The sequence below is a fragment of the Mesoplodon densirostris genome, chromosome 18 (genome assembly GCF_025265405.1).
Source record: "Mesoplodon densirostris isolate mMesDen1 chromosome 18, mMesDen1 primary haplotype, whole genome shotgun sequence".
Lineage (NCBI taxonomy): Eukaryota > Metazoa > Chordata > Mammalia > Artiodactyla > Ziphiidae > Mesoplodon > Mesoplodon densirostris.
In genome coordinates this window covers 56,195,023-56,212,872 of record NC_082678.1, presented here as the reverse complement: position 1 = coordinate 56,212,872, position 17,850 = coordinate 56,195,023, and the positions used below count along the sequence as shown (strand labels likewise).

Here is a 17,850-nt window from a genome sequence, read left to right as displayed (position 1 = left end):
CCTTATAAGGGCCACAGCAAAATACACCAGACTCTGTGCACCACCATTTTGGCCAAGCCCAGGAGGCCAGGGGGACAGAGGCAGACCAGGGTCAGGACGGGGCTGAAGCCAGGAGTCTTTGCTTCTGGAACTCACATTCCTTTGGTGGGGTCCCATGTGGCTGACTTCCAGGGCCCAGGGGAAGGCGTGTCTGCTGGGAGGTGGGGCAGGCAGCATGCACAGGCAGGAGGTGGATGCCTAGTAAACCACTGCAGTTTGGTCTGCAAGGGAGGGGAGAACCAAGCATGTGTACAACGTCACTGCTCTGACCCTCCCTCTCGCTCGGGAACCAAAGCGCAGGTCTGTGCTCAGGAAAGGGACCGTGCTGGGCAGAGACCAGGCGGCTGAAGGGAGCTGAAGGAGGAAGAGAACCTGGGCCCAGTGTGCAGAGTCAAAGTCCTGCTTGATGTGCCTGTGAAACAGCCAAAGACAAAGCCAGGGGTAGCTGGGGCATCTCACCCTCAGCTCAGAGCTGAGAAAGACAGTGTTCTGGTTTATGCTTTGGATTGGACAAAAAGGTTCGGGGGACCCTGTTCCTACCTGCAAGGGATGCAGACCAAATGCCTGAGGCATGGAATTATTTGGAGAGGAGGGCCAACTTCTCCTTCCTTTTCCCTTTTGCCCAGTTCCCCAGGATCAAACATCACTGTATCAAGTATCCGAGGTCTGTGGGTCCGCTTGCCCCCTGCCCCGCCTCCTGCCCCACCTGGAGCCCCACCTGCTCGAGGAGCCTACAAAAGTCCCCCTCCGCACCCCCGGGAGCCAGGCAAGCTGCCCTAACCAGCAGCCTCTTATTCACGAAGACAAAGCTTGCCAAGAGGAGATCCAAGCTAGTTTTCCTTGAATTGTGCAAAGGACGTTCCCCAAGGCTGATATGACCTAGAGCTTAAGAGGGCTGGGGAGAAAACAAACAAACGCTAGGGCAGGGTTCTAACCTTCAAGAGCAACTTGTTTGCCTACGAAGTGGCTTGATGCATGCTCTGCGGGCTTCTTCTGTTGGTTGGTTCCCCATCCTTTGATTCAAGGGGCTGCTGGCGGGGGGGGGGCGGTTGGCAGCACTGGAATTTGGTAGTTATAGGTCTGGAGCACTACATTTTGGTGGTGGTGGGGAACAGGAACCATGAGGTTACGAGGAAGAAAGACTTCCACGTCTCCAAATCAACACCGCCTGCCCAGTCCTGTGTGTCTTCCTCTGCACCTACCCGTAGCCCCTAGGTCTCCTCTTTCCCACCCTCCACTCCATCCCGTTGGGTTAAATTAGGTCCTTTTTCTCCACTCATATTTGCCACCGGGTTCCCAGCAGGATGCTTATTTAGGAGGAGAGAGATCTGGAACTTGTGAGCTCAGAAGGTAGCTGGGTCCAGTAGAAAAGGGGGAGACAGATTTCCAATCAATTAAACGAAGGATTTTCTAACAAGGAGGGCTAACGGGAAGATTGTGTGCTCTGGAGCTGGACAAACTCGGGTCCCAATCCTGACTTTGCTCTTCACAGATGCGTGATCTTGGGAAAAATCACTCTCTCTCTCTCTGTGGCTGTTTCCTCTCATAAAGTGAAGAGAACGCTTCCTTAATAGGGCTAGTTTGGATTAGAGACAACATCTATAAAGCTCTCAACAGAATGCCAAATAAATGGCAAACACGGCTAGGGATGCTGCAGGAAGGGAGCTGGTGTAGGGATGGAGCCCAAGATATTTGCCCTAAGACTCTAGAATTCTGGACAATGAACGGTAGATTCTAAGTACTGAACGGAATTACCTTTCCACGGAGAATCATTTCCAAAGAATCCAACTCTGCTGCAACCACTGATGCTTTGTCCTGGAAGCAACTTGGGAGGGAGGCCTGGCCCCTGGCCCTCTTGTTCTTTCCTTTTGGAGAAACTGGACTTCACCCTGTTTTTCTCCTGCTTCCTCTGACTCCCTGACCAGCTATTTACCTCCCCAAGATCTCTGCTCCTGAGAGAGCAGTGATAACGCTGGGAGTCAGGTGTGTTTTCACCTCCCAGCTTGTCCCCATCATTGATTCAGTCTCAAGTCAAACAGACGCTCGTTTTCGCCTATTTAATTTGGCTGAAGGAAGAGGGCCAGTCCTCTGGTGATCGAATATGGGTCGTGGGGAGACTTCTCCCCTACCCCAGGCTACATAATTATTTATTTAAAAATAATTAACCAAAGATATCCGCAGGAAACAAAAGCCTTCTTTACAAGGGAGCCTGGCAGGAGGGAGGCAAGAGCCATTTGTTAGAATCCCGGCAGCATAGCCCAAGGCTGCTGTGCTTTGTAAACCTGTTTTCTCCCCCAGCGGAACTTCATTATATGAGGAATATAATGATGGAGCTGCTCTCTTCAAAGACAGATGGGCCTAGACCTCTGCACTTCCCTTTAAGGACCTCTGGTTAAGAGATAGCGTCTGGCTGGGGATTAGGGGATCCCTGTTTTGAACTCAGCTCTGGCATCAGTGTACTGGGTGAGCTCTAGCTCCCTCAGCTCTCAGCCAGAAGAGTGCGTACTGTGGGGAGGGGGCTGTCATCACCACACTCCTCTCCCCAGAGTGTGGCGAGAGCTGGGCGCGAGGCTGCTCATCGCTCCAGGTGCACCTGTAGCTCTTCCCACTGACACTCCTCTCACCAGGAATCTGGCAATCACTCAGGCTCCTGAGAGGGTGGCTGTCATCAGCCAGCCGCCTTAAAAGGGGGTGCGGAGGTGGAGGGTGTATCGCAAGGTCTCTGCCGGCGACACCAGAAATCGGTGTTCTCGTTAGAGGAAGGAGAGGCCAGGTCCTTGTGTATTTCACAAACTCAGAAGAGCGCTTGAGAGGAGGACCAAAGTAGAATAAGCTCTGGTGCCAGGTGACATGGGTTTAAATCCTGGCTCTACCACATAATAGCTGTGTGACCTTGGGGGAATTACTTAACCTCCCTGAGCTTCAGTTTCTTTATTGTTAATGATTTCCATCCCTTCGGTCATTGGATGAGTTATGGGCGTGAAATTACCCAGGCCACGCTTGACACACAACAGTTACTCGAGACACATCTGTTCCTCCTGTTTGGGGATTGTCTTTGTTTAAAAGACATTTTAGGAAGGCTGAGTTCACAGAACTTCATTGAGCACCTATCCTGTGCCAGGCATGGTGGCAGGGAGCCTGTAAGAAGTGGAATGGCATCTTCCCTTCTCCCTTTACCATGGCAGTCTCTGAAAATGAACATACGACGAGGGCTGTGGTTTAACAGTGATTGACTGAAGATGCCAGGCTAATAGCCACAGAGGTCCCGTAGGAGAAATGACAAGGCCAGAAGGTGGTCATGTACTTTGCACTCACTTCCTGGCTCAAGTCACTAATTGGCCACATCCCTATCACCAGTCCTAAGAACCACAGCAAGTATGTCCAGCAGCAAAAGGCATCTTGGCTGGAATCTAGAGACATCCCGGAGGCCTTGGAGAGGATGTATCCACTCTCACCTGTTCCCAGTCCTCAGCATCATGGGTGATGATGCTATTTCTGAACTCCTGACAGCATGTGGCACAGAGACAGATCATTTGGTTTCTATGCAACATGACTGGTCAGAAGTGACAAAACATGAAGGAAGCTTATGGTTCCAGAAGACAGCCTCTCCATACGCTGCCTTTCTGTACCAGCACCCAATCCAGGGCACTCTTCACACTACTGCAGGTTGGGATTTCTTTCTAGAACAAAATTGCACCATGTCACTGCACTCTTCGGAAACCTAACCCTGCTCCTCACGGCCTTCTGGAAAAGCCCCAACACCTCAACGGCAGAATTGGGCCGCTGTGACTCCAGTCTGCCTTATTGGTATCATCTGTCACCACATGCCATTCAGCCATGTCACAGCCCTGCCACTCCTCACCCAGACCCTGCCGTCTCCTGCCTCTGTGCCTTTGCTTATGCTGTTCCCTGCGCCTGGAGAGCTCTTCCCTTCTTCTCCATGTCCCATCATTTAAAAGGGCTAAATGTCACCTCTTCTGGGAAGCTCTCCTTGATTCATCCTGGTAGTTATCTGCCCCATCCTTTGTACTTTACATACAGTAGAGACTCTTACAGCAGGAGCTGGTCGCCCTGCACTAAAATGCTCTGATGATATGTTTCCTTCTCTCTCCCTCTTAAAGAGATGGCTTTTTGCTCATTAGTGCATCCTCAGAGCCTAGCAGAGGGGCTGATGTGTGAATATTCATTGAATGAGGGAATAAGCCCTCAGGTGCTTTGAGGATCCTTGCCCCAGAGAACAAGGGGGCATCCCTTCTGGCAGAAGGAGAAAATACAGTCAGTTCTGTGGTAATATTAACGGTGTGGATTGGTTCCAATTCTATTGATATATTAGGGAATAACTTGAGTACAACATGAGTTTCATATTTGAGGGATTCAGAAATCTGCACCCAGCTGAATGGAGCCACATAGGAATATACTACAATTGCTTTTTTTTTTTTTTTTTAGTTTTTTAAAAAATTGAAGTATAGTTGATTTACAGCGTTGTGTTAGTTTCTGCTGTACAGCAAAGTGATTCAGTTATACACATATATACATTCTTCTTTATATTCTTTTCCATTATGGTTTATTCCAGGATATTGAATATAGTTCCCTGTGCTATACAGTAGGAACTTGCTTATCCATTCACATAGGAATACACTAAATGCACACACACACACACACACACACTCTTCAAACAACTACCAGCTACCATTAGTTCACTGCATGTACTGTAAGCCACATCCGTCCCCCAGCTCACAATAGCTCACCAGCTGCAACCCTTCCGATGCTCACTTCAATGGGCAAACTTTAGGACTTTCTCAAGGTAAAAGGCCATATTTATTGTTGTAAAGTGTTTATGCATTTCTTAGGCATTTAACAGGTGTAAAGCTCTGCTAATGTTTTTATTAGATTCTTATCTTTTTTAAAAGGTGTCAACGACAAAATTTTGGAGTATTGTGCCCTTAGCCCCATTTTTTTCCCATAAGCCCTGTGGTTTTTATCGTGTGACCTTGCAAAGCACGGTGGTTTTTATGATGGGTATGTTGGGTACTACAGGACTGACTGTGCCACTGTGTTCAAAGGTGGAAGCAACTGCCTCCCAGGAGGACCCCCGAGAGGAGCTGTCCAGGGTGTAATTAACTACAGAAACTTTTCATAAACCTGTGCTTCAGGGGCTTGGACTACCCCATAGAGTCCTGGGTATCTAATCCAGCTCTCTACGAGCTTCAAAAAACAGCTTAGGAGTTTGGGATTAACATATACACACTACTATGGGACTTCCCTGGTGGTCCAGTGGCTAAGACTCCACATTTCCAATGCAGGGGGCCCGGGTTGGATCCCTGGTCAGGGAACTAGATCCCACATGCCACAACTAAGAGTTCGCGTGCCACAACTAAAGATCCCTCACGAGGCAATGAAGATCCCATGTGCCGCATCTGAGACCCAGTGCAGCCAAATAAATAAATAAATATTTTTAAAAAATACACACTACTATATATAAAAGAGATAAACAACAAGGACCTATTGTATAGCACAGGGAACTATACTCAATATTTTGTAATAACCTATAAGGGAAAAGAATCTGAAAAAGAATATATATGTATAACCGAATCACTTTGCTGTACACCTGAAACTAACACAACATTGTAAATTAACTACACTTCAATATTAAAAAATGGTTTAAAAAAACCAGCTGAGGGAGTTCCCTGGCTGTCCAGTGGTTAGGACTGGGCACTTACACTGCCATGGCCCGGGTTCAATCCCTGGTTGGTGAGCTAAGATCCCGCAAGCCACGTGGTGCAGCTAAAAAACCAAAAAAAAAACCCAGCTGAGACCCCAATTCCACAACTCCAGAAATCAACTGCGCACCAGTGTCCAGCCACTTTAAATTCATACTCTCTCATCTCTCTGCTTTGACTCTCTGATGATTCTGGGCCAGTCAACTTCTGGGCCTTGGCATTTTTATCTGTAAAATGGGCATACAGATCTCCCTTCCTCGGAAGCCAGAATAATGAATGAATAAAATAAGGTTAGAGAAGCACTGGGTTTTCCTGAGAAAGAAAATGCTGGGCAAACAGAACAGCAGCGTCAGCCCAGAAAGCATGACCAGAAGTGCTCTTTTAGAAAGAAGCAAAGAGGGAGGTGGGGGTCTCCTGGGCAGTGGGAGGCTCAGCTTGACCTCACGTGGCCTCTGAGCCTGAAGCCTGGGGGTCCCTTTCACTGGGGTCTGTGAGCTGCACCCGGAATCTGGTGGGCTGCCTTTCACTCTTGACATTTCAAAGCCAATCTCCCATCCCTGATAATGCAGGAATGTTCCTCTGGCTGGTGGACCGCTGCCAGCTCGAGTGAGCGTCCCAGCCACCAACAGAGTAAACATTACTCAACCGGCCAGGGCTCTGTCACACACATTCTTCCCCTGTGTTCCTAACCTCACGCAGAGTGCAGCCCAGCACTGTTGGGTCTGGAAACTGGGAATTTAAAATCAGGCAGGAGGGAGAGTGCAGAGGAGAAAGCTCTTCCAAAAAGGAAACAACCGTGTCCATCAATTATAAGTAGACAGAGCTGTCTTTCTTATGAAGCCAAAACAGAGGTTTGGGGGTAGGGGCACCAGGAGGACTTAGGCCAGTCTTGATGGGTCCAGTACTGCATCCTTATAAACCCATTCCCCCTTTTCCCCGAAACGAGTCACTTTCTTGAGGAGAGAGGCAGAGACACATGGGATTCAGTCTAGCGAACTTCCTAAGATACTCATGTAGGATAAAAGAATGTGAACAATTCCCCCAGCTTGAAACTGGAAACTCCAGAAATGAAAGCTTTCAAATAAGCTGGCAATATGCTGCCTCAGTTTCCTCACTGGTCACGCAGGGCTACTGCCGGTTCTTACTAATATTTCCTTCTCTCTGAGGATAAAGATGAATGTTTGCCAAGAGTTGAGGAGATTAAAAATCTGAAAGCCTGGGAGGAAAAATCTGAAGCAAGATGAAAGCAGTTTAAACATGGGGCTGGTTTCCATTCCAGATCTCTTTCTACCCGAGGTGGCTTAGTTAGGAGCCCAATTCATAAGAGGAGAAACACAGACAGGCCTGCGGGGACGGTAAACACTCTTGAACTCAAGGAGTAAAAGTTGAGTGATACTTGAGGGAAGCCCACAAACTGGTTTTCTTATAAAAATCAAAGCAAATGTAACCAAGAAAAGACAAAGGCTTCCATCAAAAGCATCTTGGCTGAGAACAGAAATAAATGGGCACCTGAAAAAATGGCACACGTGAGGAGGTAGAAAGGGCTGCCTGTCCTTCCCACTAAGCCCATCTCGGCTACCACGCCTTCTCCTTAGCAGAGAGCTGGTTTCTGCAGGCAAACAAGAGAGGGTTTGCAATGAACACTTCAGCCGGGAGATGCTGCTGCAGGTGAAAGAAACCCAGCCAACCCTCGAGTACTTGAGAAGTCCTGACCTCTGTAAGTGTTTTACCCAGTCTGCTTCTCAATGTGTCCCAGATGCCCATTTGACAGAGTGGAACACTGAGGTTCAGAGAGGAAGAAGTCATTTCCACCATCTCTTGCTAAGGGTCTCCCAGCGAAGCAGCAGTATCCCGAAGCTGGCCCCTCTCCCTCTTCCCCGATAGCCCCACGTTGACTCCACACATCCTGAGCCTCCCATCGTGATGCACTAATAGTTTGAAATGATTTCATTTGTTTTCTTGGCTGCACCTCTCACTGGAGTGTAAGCCCAGTGAGGGCAGGACCTCATCTGTCTTCTCCGTGAGCTCCTTCCTCAGCACCTTGTACAGACTATGCTCTGCCCTCTTGATAAGAGCACGTGATGAATGAATGAATGGCCTGCACTTCAACCCTGACTGAGCAGTGGAGAAGTGACAATGGTATAATTTATTCTCTGATCTCCCGGGTTTTCTGAGGTTGACGGGAGGCATGTATGTTTAAGGAGGAGTAGCAGAGAAGGAGAGAGGAGGAAGAGAGATTAACATCTAATCAAAATGAAGAGAGAGCATGGATGCATTTCAGCAACTTCATGTTGGAAGGTGCGAGGTGGAGGTGCTGAGGAGTAAGTATGACGTCGCAGCTCTTCCTTTCCGCGCCGGACACCTTGGACAGTGCTTTATCCAGAGTGCAAAGGGCCAATGGGATGCCTGCAAGGACCTACCCATTCCCTACTTCTTGAGGCCTAAGAACATACCCGTTACCTAGGGTCCTGATGGGCTGACCATTTCTAAAGGGTTTGGGTTGCTGGTGGGAGCCCCAAATTTAGACTTGCCGTGTTAGAACCCAGCTTTAGGCCCCTTGGGTTTATTGGGGGTCAGTAGGATCAATCACTGGGGATTTACCGTGGCAACCTGAGTAACTCAAACGCCTTTCTCCAAAGGAATCTAGGGTAAAACTAAGAAGGGTTAATGATGGACATCGTTAGGCCGAAAGTCTGTGCAGGCAGACACAGCCCTGCCACCGTCTGGCTCCTGGGGTGTCTTTTCTGAGAGGCTGCCTTTGCAGGCAGGGGTAATGCGGCTGCAACAAAGGCCCCTAGGCTTGGCTGACGAGGAGAATGATGATGCTCCTAGTGGGTCTGGGGAACGGGGAAGGCTATAAAGTCATCAGCAGACTGAGCCACTGGGTGTCCACATAAAAGTGAGGTCCCATAAACAGACATCTGTATTGTGACTGAAGGGCTAATAAAATTGCCTTAGAAGAGAGAGGTTTTCCACTGCGACCTATTCATAAGCAGGATCCTACTGGGAAGTGGCCCCCGGGGAGAAGATCCCTGGAGGCCTGGCAAGTGTCAGAGCCGCATCATTATGGGAGCTTGCCCGGCCAGACCTCAGCCTCTTCGTCACCGTCGTGGAGGGCAGCTCCATCATCATCATCACCATCATCATCACCATCATCATGGCAGACAGCCACTGATCACCCGGCAGGCTCATGGATGCTGGTCCCAGGGAGCAGCAGGTGTTGGGCACTGATGCCTTGGAAGGTGGATGATCACTGGCTTCCACTGACCAGGAGCACCAGTAACGTGCTTAGGGATCACCCCAGAGGCAGCCTAGAGCTGGGGAGTTTCCTTCCCGTTTCTCCAGACGACTGATTTGCAATAAGTTCAACCCCTTTTCTAGTCCTCAGTTGCTCAACAGAAGCTGAGGAAGAGTAATTCTTGCTCTTTGCTTGCCCAAGGGATGCTGGTAAGAGATTATAAAAGGAAGTAATCTAGAGTGAAGTAAGTTAGACAGAGAAGGAGAAATACCATATGATATCACTTATGTGTGGAATCTAAAAAAAGGGTACAAATGAACTTGTCTACAAAACTGATAAGAAACAACACTTATGTAGAAAACAAACGTATGATCACCAGGGGGTAAGGGAGGGAGAGGAGGGATAAACTGGGAGATTGGGATTGACATATACACACTACTATAGATAGAACAGATAACTAATAAGGACCTACTGTATAGCACAGGGAACTCTACTCAATAGTCCTTAATGGCCTATATGGGAAAAGAATCTAAAAAAAGAGTGGATATATGTGTATATATAACTGATTCACTTTGCTGTACACCTGAAACTAACACAACATTGTAAATCAACTATACTCCAATAAAAACTTTTTTTAAAAAAGGAAGTAATCTAGTAGAACTGAACGGAACTAGTAATCTAAACTCAGCTAATACACTAAACAAGGAGAAGCTAAATTAGTAGAACACAAGGGAGAAAGAATAATAACATGTTGCTTGAAAACTTCCTGGTAGCACTTAAGCTTGAGGGATTTTTTGGAGAACTGTATACTTTAGTTAAGCAGTATTCATGGAGGTGGAGCTGAATGACTTGTTTCTAGAAAGGGGAGAATATGCTTTACATAATAATATGTACATGCGTTATGTAGAATGAAACTAATTCCATGCTCAGCTTGAAAGTGATAACACACTTATAAAGCAGGGGATTTATGCATGAAGCTTTTGGACAGGAAGCCCTCTACAAGAGAGGTTGTCATTCTACAAATATATGAAAGGTCTACCATGTGCCAGGCACGGGGCTTTGGGCTAGAGACTCAGTGGTGAAAAAAGCCAAAAAAAAAAAAAAGTCATAAGGAGCTGGATTTTTGGAGACTTCAGGGACTACGTTTTTCATGGTGAGAATAAGACTTTCTTGGTTTTTTTCTCTGTCTTTGACAGGTAGGGATGCAAACCCTACACTCTACCTGGCAGTGGGATTCTCAAGACGACGGAGGAGAAGGCTCATTTCTGTTTCCATCCGTAAAAGACATCTTGAGATAAATTAAGCACCTATTTTGTGCTCACCAGGCAAACTGATGTTCTCCAAATGGGAGATGCTGGTCCGAGGTTTTCCATCCTTGCTGAGCAAGGGCTCACTGGGCTTCATCGCCAGCCTGATCCAACAGGTGCCGACTGGAGAGAGGCACCCTGTGGCAGGCAGGGCCAGAAGGCCTGGGCAGTCAGGCTGCCACTCAAAGGCCCTGAAAGTGTTAACCTCCAGCAGTTATAGGTGCCTCGTTTATACCCATTTTAAATCTGTTTATTGTGACTGGCCCCACCCAATCTGCTGGTGCTGTAAAGCTCTAATGGTCCCTAATAAAGGTGGAAGGCACACAGTTCCTGAAATGGGGAAGAAGTGAGGGAGTGAGGGAGACCAGGAGGGAGAGAGACAGATGATGAGCTTAACAATAAAGTATCACAATGGCAAAGCTCCCTCTGCTACTTCAAACAGCAGAGCCCTAGGCCCCAGTGTCCAAATAATAACCTGTCAGAGCTGAAAGGCCACAGCTGAAAGGTCTCATTTGCCAGACTCCCGGAGAAATTAAGTGATTTGCCCAAGGTCACCCCTGCCCCTCAGTGCCTCAGGGCTCCTGGATCCGAGTCTGGGGCCCTCAACCCAGCTACCTCATCTCTTTTACTTCAGCAGGGGACCGTCAGGACTGTCGCCAACCCCTCGAGACTCTAGCCTTCTCCCATCTAGCCTATGATGTCCAGCCCTGATTGTATATCCACATCTCTTAGGGAGTTTGTTGAAACTTCCCATGCCTGACCCCTTGTTCCAAATTCTGATTCTAAAAGGTATGGATGGGGGAGACATGGGTACTTTTAATAAGCTCCCCAGACGCCTTACATGTGGCCTGGGAAGGAGATCTGAGAACCACAGGTCTTGTCAATGCTTGGGTTTCACTGTTCCTGATGTCTCAGATGAAGAGCAGGGTTCATAAAAAGGGGAACTCTTCCAGGGTGAAACTGCAAACCACAGCCTTGTCAAGAACCCAGGGAGAACCAAAGCTCTTCCTCTCTCTTGACGCCCTGAGGGTTCCTGAGTCAACCTAATAACTCCTTCTGGGTCAGGCACCGTGCGGGGCACTGGGTGCACTTTATCACCTTTAAGCCCCTCAGTAGTCTGAAGGAGATAGCTATTACGATTCCCATTCTATGGATGAAGAAACTGAGGCTCAAAGAGGCTAAGTAACTTGTTTGAGGCCGCACTGTCAGACAGGGACAGAAACACAATTCAAGCCCAAGCCTGTTTGGGGTGCTACACCTTGCTAGCCAGACACACCCATCTGAGTGTGGTCCTGGCAATGGACTGCCTGTGACCAGCTCGCCTGGGGGATGTGGATTTCCCTTGGGAAAGTCATTAAATGCTAAAGATCATCTGCATGCATGGTGTGTCTCTAACTTGGGACGGACATGCAGTGTACACGTCCTGAGAAATTTCTTGACTTCCTGAGAGCACTAGAGAGACTGAGCCTCGCTGGTCAGCTCCTCCGAGGCTGAACTCACACAGGTGTGCTTTGGACGGGGCTGCTGAAGCCAGAACAGAGGGTACTGGGGAGGTATCTTAAGCAGATGCCTGCTCTCAGGTAGAGGAATGTCGCTTCCAGAAAATCAGCCCTCAGGAGCATCTGAGGTTTCCTGCGTTTACTGCAGGAATTGTGTCTACCCCGCCCCTTCTTACTGCTCTTTTGCGTGAAGTTTGGGGGAGCTTCCTTCCTAAGAACAAAGGTCATGAAGCTTCTCAGATTTGGCCTCCACCAGGAAAGTACCACACCCTCTCTAAGTGGCAGGTTCCCAGGGCTAATTACCAAGAGCAGGGGTACTCACACCTCCTTTCATTAAAGGAGAGAAATGCCTTATTAGGTACAGGAAATTCAGGGTCATCTTATGTACCTGACCTTGCTACACGGTCATGACCTGCCATCCCCTCCACCATCCACGGTTCCTCCCAGCTTCTCTCACTGTTTAGTGTCTTTGCACTGAAAGCCTATGGCACTGGACATGACACTTGCAAATGCCTTATGGATGTCACAGAGCAGTCCTTCCTGGAAGCCTGAGAGCCTGCCTGAGTCTACTGCAAACACCAAGATGAGTATCTAGTAGTGCTACTCAAATTGTCTCAAAATTGAGGTTGAAATAAACCTATAAGAGGAACAGAGGGAAAGAGGAGAAAGGAACCCAAACCACTGGGCTCCGCAAGGTATGGTAATAGGTATGGTATGGTATGGTATAATATGGTATGAGGGCCTGCTACATCTGGGGTGCTTTGCATATGTTATCTCATTTAATCCTTCCCACATCTGCATGAGTGGGTGTCTCCATTTTATGCACTAAGAAACTGAGGCTCAGAGTCCAGAGTCACACAGCTGATCAGTGGCCAAGTTGAGGTTGGGATTCAGGTCGACCTCCATACCCATGACTTTGTTGCTACGCCCACTTGGATTTATAACAGCATTTCTCCAGAGTATCTTTAGCATATATTAAATGTTGGTATTGTTGACGGTCAGGCATCTATGGTACAGCCCAGGCACTGGGATTTTTGGAAATCCCCCAGCTGATTCTAAAACAAGGCGAGATTTAGGAACCGTTGTCCTAGAGCACGGGTCAGCAAACTGTGATCTGCAGGCCAAGCAGCCTGTTTTTGTATGACCCACGAGCTCAGAATGGTTTTCACATTTTTAAATAGTTTTTAAAAATAAAAAAAGAATATTTTGTGATATGCAAAAATCATAGGAAATTCAAATTTCAATCCCCATCAATGAAGTTTACTAGAAGACGGCCATGTGCATTCGTTCACGTACGGTCCATGGCTGCTTGTGTTCTCCAAAGGCAGAGCTGAGTAGCTGTGACTGAGACAGTATGGCCTGAAAAGCCTAAAATAGTCACTCTCTAGCTCTTTACAGAAAGTTTGCCATCCCCTATACAAGAGCTCTCATGCACAGCTAGGATGATAACCAGGACTGAATGTATTTGACTTTATTCTGGGGCTATGTTTCATATATATATGTATGTTTCATATATATTTATTTTTATGTTTCATATATATATATATATTTTTCCCCTCTCCCCGTTTGTGTTTGATCTTGTGGCTTCCCGGCCAGCAGTTAGTTTCATAGACCCTTGCATAGCTCTCTGCCTCTCTCCCTCTGCTTAATTCTCTCTCAGTTCTTGTCAGTTTCCATCAAACCTTCAACAAACAGACTCCAAGGACACTTCTCCCATAACTTGTGGGCTGGGGCAATGTGCTTGCAGGCAGCTTCCTTCCTCCTCGGGTTGGACAGGAGGCATCAAGGAGTCCTTGAATTCTCTAAGGGTCCTTCAGGGGGATTAGGCACGCAGGTAGGGCTGCCTTCAGTGATAGAACTCCGGTATCTCCTTGGCCCCTTTGTGAGGAGGCTGGAGTCCCACCAGCCAGGGCAGCCAGGTTTCTTTGTATGCAGACCAGGGCTGGTCCGCTATCAGGGGGAGGCTGCCAGCAGAATGCTCTGAAGGCTGGGCCTCTTAAGCTCATTAATATCCTGATTGTCTTCCCCAATCTAGTGGCAGCCGATGGGGTGGTACCCGCAAGATAAAATGACCTTCGAATTCAACAGATAAAATGTCAGTCAGATAAAGTCCCTACAAGGAGAACATTGGAGCGTGGTCACCACGGAACTCCACATCCGTATAAATGTGTTTTCTAAAATAGCAGATGACTCACGGCAGGATCTGTTTCTCTCCTGAACTCAAAGAACCTACTACTTAGGGACAATGGGGCTTATTTACTGTGGGGATCTTTGCTGCGGAGATGAATATTTTTACAACTGCCCTCATAAACTCCCTCCACTCGTCTGCTGCCCAGGGAGTGGGCGGGGCTCCAGAGGCAAGCTGAGGTGCCTGCACACTGTCTCAGAAGCCCCGTTAAGTTGTTAAGGCATTTAGTGCCCCAGACAGTGCCGACTGCAAGGGCAGTTCAAATCCCCACCCAGATGGGGATGGGGTTGTGAAAGAGGGGGCTTTGATTTCTTCCCTGGGCAGGGCACAGAATCCACCTTGGTCAGGGGCAACAGTTGGTGGCGGGGCGGGGGGGGGGGGGGGGGCGGGGCGGGGGGGAGGTTGAGAGGGAGGCGGAAGCAGCAAACTAGCCAGACTGGGAGACCCCACCCTTAACCCACCTCGCAAAGCCCCTTTGTCATTCAGAGGGGAACAGTAAGAATATAGGAGAAGAAGGAACTGTGGGAGGATTTTGTGTGTGTGTGTGTGTGTGTGTGTGTGTGTGTGTTGATTTCCATGCCTGAAAGTCCTTAGCATCTGCATAAAGCAAAGTGATAGTCAGTGTGTAACAGCTCAAAACCTGTCTCTGCCACTTACAAACTATATGTGTGGGGAGGAAGGTGATCTCAGCATCTTACTCTTCCGCCATCTTCCCCTCGTCTCTACAAACTATATGAACTTGGGCAAATTACTGACATACGAAATATCTCACCTTCCTTGACTGTAAAATAAGGGTAAGGTTATGGATGGTGTCTACCCTACAAAGTTGTGAGGATTAAATAAGATGATGCATGTACTCAGCCCAGGGCCTGGTACCCAGGAAGCGCTCGATCAGCACTAGCTGTTCTGATTCTTCAGATTTACTCATGACCCCGCCACTGGGCACTTTTGAGATTTCCTTGGCTTCTGCAGATTTCAGTGTCAGGGAAAACCACAGCGACCACATGATATCCTGGCCCAGAGTCTGGTTTGTCTAAGACCCAGGGTTAGAGTTCTGCAGGCAAGTTAGGAGGAGATGTAAGAGGGGTTTGGGGGGAGGCAGGAGGCTGGATTCTCAGGTCCTCAAGCTCTGATCTGACCATGGGGGCAATCACAGCCCCTGGGCTTGGAGAGGCAGGAGTAGAATTTGAAGGAAGTGAGGAGAAAGCAGCCACAGAAATAAACGTCTCCTCTTCTTGGGTAAAGAGGCTGTGTGGCTCAGGACATCCAAAGGTTATCCTGGTAGGGCTTGTTCTCACCTCTGGGCCTCACTTTCTTACTAGGAGAATGAGCCTCTATCTCCTTCTCGAAAGATGATACAAGAGGGAGGACATTAGGTGTGGGGTGAAGAAAGGCTGATGAAGACCTCTGCCCCTTTCTTGCTGTCGCAAGGCGGCCAGGTGAGTTTGCTGGAGACGACCAGGTGAGTTTGCCACAGACTGGAGCAAAGCGGACAGTATGCAAGGCCACCACAGATCGTGCAGCTGATCCCAGGGCTTGGGCCAAGGCTAGCCCAGCTTCCATCCCATGCCAACTTCCTCCTCCTCGGGCTGATCAATACAGGCACCAGTCTCCAACCAGTCTGCTTCCTGGCCACAGCCCTGCTCTCTGACCTTTGGGGGGCCTTTCTCTTGATTCTGCTCCAGAATGGAGGTTGGGGCCATCACTCCGGGCCTGCTCAATGGCCTCAGAATGGGCTGTCACAGGGCCTATAACCAGGGACAGCTCCTGCTGGCGAGAGCTGGGATGGGGGGTGCAGATAAAGGCCTTCCTGGCTGAAGATAAATGGCTGCCCGCAGCCTGCTACAGTAACTCCAGGCCCCCAAGAAGAGCAAACAAAGGGTGCCCCTGTGACACTCACTGGAAAGATGAAGCCCCATCAGAGGCAGCCAGGCTGGTTCAAAGACTCAACTTAATTGTCAATTAAGCATGCATGAGGAAGACAAAGCCATGACAACCCTGGGCTGCATGCTGGCGTGTGATTGTAAAGCCGGGAGGGGCAACGCTGAAAACAGCTGATTCTGCTGACAGTGTGTTTGTAGGGCACCTTGTAACCAATCAGCCTCTGCTGACAGAGGCAAAGGGCTCCTTCTGCCACTCCTATTGTGCTGGACATTCCAGGACCAGGGTCACACTGTGGTCACCATGGGCAAGTGGGCCACAGCACCGTAAGCGTGGCTGGGAGGGAAGGGGCTCAGGTACAGAAGGGATGCTCTCCTCTGCAGGAAGAGGGGTCAAGGGAAAGATTTGTCTCAGAGGTGCCTCCTGTCCTCCTGGCTCAGAGACTGGTGTTTGGAGGGGAAAGTGGGCAGGGGGTGGGGACCTCATCTCCCCAGCTCAGCCTTAGAGGTTGCTAGTGCTGACTTCGGCTGTTGGTTTCTCCTCGGCCACCACAGAGCTCTTTTCTGCATCCAGGTAGGTTTGGGGCTTAGTTAGAGACCATACCTTGGTTGTAGGGACCGTGATGGGAAATATATGGTGAGAAGCTCAGATCAAACCTTCCCTGAGCGCTGGGCTTCAGCCTGCCGTCTGGCTGGCCCTGGGCGCACTCCCTAGGAGCCTGTCACAGCCCATGCGCTGCCTCCACCAGCAGCCTGCGAGGGGGGCAGGGCCTGATCCCAGCATTTGCACCCCAGCCCCAGAGCACACCTCCCTGCCTCTTAGGAACAACGCCCGTGTATGACACTGACAAGGAAAGAGATTTCCGCTGCCCGGCACTCTTTCCCCTGCTGCTTGTTTAGCCTCTTCTGTGATAATAATAACGATAACAGTAGTTATGGTTTATCGGGAAAGATGGGTGTTTACACACTCTCTCGTTTAATTCTCACATGGCCCCTATGAGGTAGGTACTATATCTCCATTTTACAGACAGGAAACTCAGACTCAGAGAAGTTATGTGAATTGACCACACTGCAGTTATGGGAATTAGAACCAGGTTAGAACCAGGATTCAAAGGTAAGTCCGGAGAATCAGTCTCTGGACTATTTTGATGAACCCTGAATGAAAATTAAGGGAGAGGGGAAGGTAGCCACTGAAAATACACAGTGGCCCATAATTATTGCTCCATAAATAGCTAGAAAGACGCACAAACTCCCCAAAGATAACCTTGATCCCCAGCCAGTTCTAGGGACTCTACGCCAGCAGGAGGTCTTCCCAACTAGACCATAGGCCCCCAGGGGCAGAGACGCGTGCATGTCTTACTCATTACCAACGTGGTGCCCGGACTCAGCGCCTGTCTGTGCTGCGGGGAAGGACAGGGTGGGAATCAGCAGGCCTGGGTTCTAGCCCTTGTTTTGCTACCGTCGCCCTGTGGAACTCTGCAAAGTCACTACCTCTTTCTGGGCCTCAGTTTCCTTCTTCCAAGTTCCTCCCGGTTCTAATATTCACTGATTTTTAAAAAGGTTGCGACTTCCGGGGACCCTAGAGAATCCACTTCCAGTGGGATACGCCTCCTCAGAGGGCTCGGTGGTGTCTCAGGGCCGTGTTTCCCGCCCGACCCCTGCCCTGTCCCTAGTACCTGCTCCAGCCCCTCCAGCCCCGCCTCTCTGGGTCTCCTGTCACCATACAGAATGCCTAAGCCAACAACCGCCTGGTGACCTCACCACAACCCCAGCTTGTCAGAAAGCTGCCGGGCCTTTGTTTGGCTTGCAGGCTCCCTGACTTTGGTGTGGAGATCACAGGTCCCAGCACAATAGCCATTGTCTTCTCAGTAACGCCCCTAACCCCAGCCACGCCCCCCGGGAGCTCCCTGCTCTAGCTCCACGGGTTACTACTGCACCGGGGTACATTACTTTGCCATCAGGCCAGTGTTTGTCTGGAG

General features: G+C 49.2%; 1 protein-coding gene across 4 annotated transcripts in view; it reads right to left on the bottom strand.

Annotated features, from left to right (window-relative positions):
- HNF1B (HNF1 homeobox B) overlaps nt 1–17,850 on the bottom strand; it is a 52,460-nt gene that overhangs the window by 21,734 nt on the left and 12,876 nt on the right. The gene's annotated exons all lie outside the window — the stretch shown is intronic.